The sequence below is a fragment of the Labrus bergylta genome, chromosome 12 (assembly GCF_963930695.1).
Source record: "Labrus bergylta chromosome 12, fLabBer1.1, whole genome shotgun sequence".
In the NCBI taxonomy this organism is placed as follows: domain Eukaryota; kingdom Metazoa; phylum Chordata; class Actinopteri; order Labriformes; family Labridae; genus Labrus; species Labrus bergylta.
This window is the reverse complement of record NC_089206.1, coordinates 19,963,128-19,968,127: the sequence shown is the minus strand read 5'-3', so window position 1 is coordinate 19,968,127 and position 5,000 is coordinate 19,963,128. Positions and strand designations below refer to the sequence as shown.

At 46.0% G+C, this 5,000-nt stretch overlaps 1 protein-coding gene across 2 annotated transcripts in view; it reads left to right on the top strand.

Moving 5' to 3' along the window:
* LOC136181035 (myelin transcription factor 1-like) overlaps window positions 1-5,000 on the top strand; it is a 68,951-nt gene that overhangs the window by 59,282 nt on the left and 4,669 nt on the right. The window lies entirely within an intron of this gene.

The window sequence follows — 5,000 nt, the reverse complement described above, 5'->3', positions numbered from 1 at the left end:
CACTCCACCCCCCATCTGTCTGATACCTGCAAAAACAACTTCCTGTTTATTTGAAATGATTTGTAATGAAACAGAAACATCTGTTTACACCAAGAAGCAACCATGTTAAAATGTCCAACATTACAGCTGCAGTTCCTCCAGTATCCACTAGAGTCTGTCTCCTGCGGTGAGTCAGTCCCCATAGAGCCCCATGTTAAAATAAACATGTTTACATCCTGGTATAAAAACAGTTTGGGTCTCTGGAGCTCATTTCTCTCTTTAGCTGTTCGGGCTGAATGTTTATACAGCTCTTATTCTACATTATTAAGGCTTAATGGGATGTAGAATTAGGGGGCGTGGTCTCTTTGACTGACAAGTGGGAGCTGCTAGCGGTCTGTTAGGTGTCACCTCAGTTAGTTCAGTCCCTGACCTTTGACCTCTGGGCCGTGTTTGTGCTGTTGGAGTCTTTTGGAGATTTGTTCATGTAAATATCAGACTAATAATCTGTCTCTCTGTGAGCATTATTGGACTAACAGACCGTCCAACAAGTCTGAGCTCCACAACCAGTCACATTAGAACTTTATTTATTTACATGTTAGCAACAATTAGCAGCTAATCAGAGTCTGTGAGAAACAAACCTGAACTGTTAGCTAGTTAGATTTATTTGTGGGAAGAAGATGGGGGGCTGGCGGGATGAGAATCACATCTTGTCTGAGCGTTTTCAGCTCCACAGGATCTCACTCTGTGGTTAACGAGCTCATTAGCAGTTAATGAATTAACCACACATACCGACTGTTAAGCTATGATAACTTAGCGTTTGTTAACCCCTCACTCCTCTCTGGCTCCTCCCTCTCCTCTAAATATGGTCAACAAACCAATAAGTGGACACATCCTAACACAGTCAGCACACATCCTGCATGCACACACACGATCTGACTGTCTCCCCTCCCCCACCGCCTCCTCCCTCCCCTCCCCCTGCCCCGCCTACTGTGAATTATTAAAGTGAAACTGTGGACGGCCGCACCGTGCGCTGATCCAACATGGAGGCTGCATGGCGTGGTCGGCCTGTTGAGGGAACTCTGCAGCGCCTCTAATTGGCCACTGCAGGTAGTTTTTTGGAGAAGTCAGCGCTGGTCGTCGGTTTCCCGTCTCCCTCCCCCCACCTTTACCTCCTCCTCCCCTCCTCCCCTCTTGTAAACCTGAGAATGAATAAAAGAGTCATTTATGTGCACCGGGGGACGAAGGGTGACCTTCTCTCTGAAGTCATCGCCCCCAGGAAGACATTTACATAGAGCTGTCAGAATGCAGAGTAGCGCGCCCCCCCTGCACACAAAGAGCGACATAATTGATAATGTAGGACGCAGCCTGTAGGGACGAGCCGTGTCTTCATCCTCCTCCTCCTTTTTCTTCTTCTTCTTCTGCTGCTTCGTCACATTTCACACCAGTTAAACCTCCACGCTCGGCGGACACACCTCCTCCCTCTCCTTTCACTCTGCTGCTCTACAGAGATGTTTCTAGTACCCCACACCCCCCTTCAAAATAAAACACATCCATGAAGAGAACCTGCCCTCCTTCAAATTAAAACACATCCAGGAAGAGAACCTGCCCCCTTCAAAATAAAACACGTTCAGGTAGAGAACCTGCCCCCTTCAAAATAAAACATGTCCAGGTAGAGAACCTTCCCTCTTCAAATTAAAACACATCCAGGAAGAGAACTTGTCCCCTTCAAAATAAAACACGTCCAGGTAGAGAACCTGCCCTCCTTTAAAATAAAACATGTCCACGAAGAGAACCTGCCCTCCTTCAAAATAAAACATGTCCAGGAAGAGAACCTGCCCCCTTCAAAATAAAACACGTTCAGGTAGAGAACCTGCCCCCTTCAAAATAAAACATGTCCAGGTAGAGAACCTTCCCCCTTCAAATTAAAACACATCCAGGCAGAGAACCTGTCCCCTTCAAAATAAAACACGTCCAGGTAGAGAACCTGTCCCCTTCAAAATAAAATACATCCAGGCAGAGAACCTGTCCCCTTCAAAATAAGACACATCCAGGTGGAGAACCCGTCTTTGAGAGAGAGGATAGAAAGCAGGTGAACGGCGGTCGGCTGCATCTGGATCCTGACTTTGTTTTCATACAGATTTAATGAGCTGGAATTGAGAAAAAGGACGGAAAGAAAGGAGAACTCAGATGTGCTTACCTATTTAAATGTGCGTAACTATGGTTACGCAAACATGAAAGCAATAGGGGCCCTTTTCAGTCCAGGTTTGATTCATCAGATGACTGTCAGTGTAAGGATGAAAACGAGAGAGAGTAATATATACAGTCGTCTTTTCATGCAGGAGAAAAGACACACACACGTTCACACATGTACACACAAACAGACACACACACACACACACACACACACACACACACATACACACACACACACTGTAGCTGTGTTTAAAGCTCCTCTTACCGAGGCCGTGAAGAAGAGTGAAAGATGAAACCTTTAGATTCAAACCTGAGATGTTAGGAGGTCAACACACAGAGCTAACATGTGACAGTGGGTTTGAATTTTTTATAGTCATGAACTCATCACATTTAAAGATATATCATAAAGAACAGCTTAATACACTTAAATACAAACATTTAAATATATATCATAAAGAACAGCTTCATACACATAAATACATACATTTAAATATATATCATAAAGAACAGCTTCATAAACATAAATACATACATTTAAATATATATCATAAAGAACAGCTTCATAAACATAAATACAAACATTTAAATATATATCATAAAGAACAGCTTCATAAACATAAATACAAACATTTAAATATATATCATAAAGAACAGCTTCATAAACATAAATACAAACATTTAAATATATATCATAAAGAACAGCTTCATACACATAAATATCAAAAACCTTTTTTTACATTTTCTGGCTTTTAAGAGTAACGATGTGCACACTGTACTTTATTACAGTTCTGATACTCTGCCAGCACTCTGATCAAACGTGAGGAAGCAGACTTTGAACTGAACAAAGAGGAGCACACACACACACACACACACACACACACACACACACACACAGAAAACTCTTGACTGAACACTCGACGGCTGCTCCTTCAGCCGACACAACGCGGCTGCTTGTTGCTCAACTTCCACACTCAGCGCTTCATCAACTGTTTTAAGACACAGACACAGACACACACACACACAGACACACACAGACACACACACACACACACACACACACACACACACACAGAGAAACAGGCGGACACACTCCGGATGGGAGGAGCTTTTTCCTGCACCTGTACCTCCGGTCAAACCCTCCACACTCTAATGAATGAATGAAAAAAAAGACCTTAACAACAACAAAAACAACAGCGTGCTTCATCCTCCTCTCATCCCGCGCTCGTCCTCTCGCCCCTCTCTCTCTCTCCTCCTTTCATTCGAGTCTATTAGCAGGAAAGAGGGACTGCCAGAGACACAGTTCCACTGAGCCGCTGCCAACTTCACTACAGAGACGCAGCAAAGCTGCTAAGTGCCGGGGCAAGGAGGGGAGGGGGGATGGGGGATGGGGGACGGGGGGGGGTGTACAAGGAGGGAGGAAGCGAGGCAGAGAGAGGCATAAAGGGCGAGACCTGTGATGTAAAAAAGCAGAGTCCAGTAATCAAAGCTAATGGCTCCATTGTGTCTAAAAAGCATCTGAAAGCTGCAGAGAGAGAGGGTGGGGGGGGGTGTGGTCTGTGTGTGTGTGTGTGTGTGTGTGTGTGTGTGTGTGTGTGTGTGTGAGAGTGTGTGTAGGTTTAACACCTGCTCCTTTGTGGCTTAAAAGCCTAGCACACACAGTTTAAAAGGGTTATTACAGTTGCTTGTTAGTAGCCTTGTGTGTGTGTGTGTGTGTGTGTGTGTGTGTGTGTTTTTGTGTTATTATATTCAGTTATGATTGTGGGTCGTGCTGTGTTCAGGGGCCGCGGCCTCGCTGTTTCCTCCTCACAGCGTACAATCATGTGGACCATTCAGGTGCAGGAAATTACAGGGGGGAGGTGGGTGAGGATGGGTGAGGGGTTTAAAGAGTAGCTCAAACAGCAGGGGTTTGTTTTTATCATGCATGTTTGATTTCTCTTGTTTCTGTGAGCGGGATGAGCGCTTCAGTGTGTGTGTGTGTGTGTGTGTGTGTGTGTGTGTGTGTGTGTGTGTGTGTGTGTGTGTGTGTGTGGGGGGGGGGGGGGGGGGGGGTAGTTTGGGTGAGGAGGACCGAGGGGGGAGAGATGACATGAAGATGAGTCTTCACTTCACATTTCCTGTTTCTCTCTTTCGTAAAAACAATCCATTAATAAAGTCATAAAGACTCAGCGGTCACCTGTACCTGCTCTCCTGTACCTGCTCACCTGTAACTGCTCTCTCAGTGGATGCTCTCCTGTACCTGCTCACCTGTACCTGCTCTCTCAGTGGATGCTCTCCTGTACCTGCTCACCTGTACCTGCTCTCCTGTACCGACTCACCTGTACCTGCTCTCCTGTACCTATTCACCTGTACCTGCTCTCCTGTACCTGCTCTCCTGTACCTGCTCTCCTGTACCTACTCACCTGTACCTACTCACCTGTACCTGCTCTCCTGTACCTACTCACCTGTACCTACTCACCTGTACCTGCTCTCCTGTACCTGCTCTCCTGTACCTACTCACCTGTACCTACTCCCCTGTACCTGCTCTCCTGTACCTACTCACCTGTACCTACTCACCTGTACCTGCTCTCCTGTACCTGCTCTCCTGTTCCTGCTCTCCTGTACCTGCTCACCTGTACCTGCTCTCCTGTACCTGCTCACCTGTACCTACTCTCCTGTACCTGCTCTCCTGTATCTGCTCACCAGCCTCTCAGATCCTCGTTTTATAACTCTCCTGTACTCGCTGTGATCTGCTGTCAGCTCGCAGCGTTAGCTTCCTCTTTCTGTTTGAAATGTTCTTTATTAATAGTTTATCACTCTGTGAATAGTGTCTGATGACATCACTGACGCTC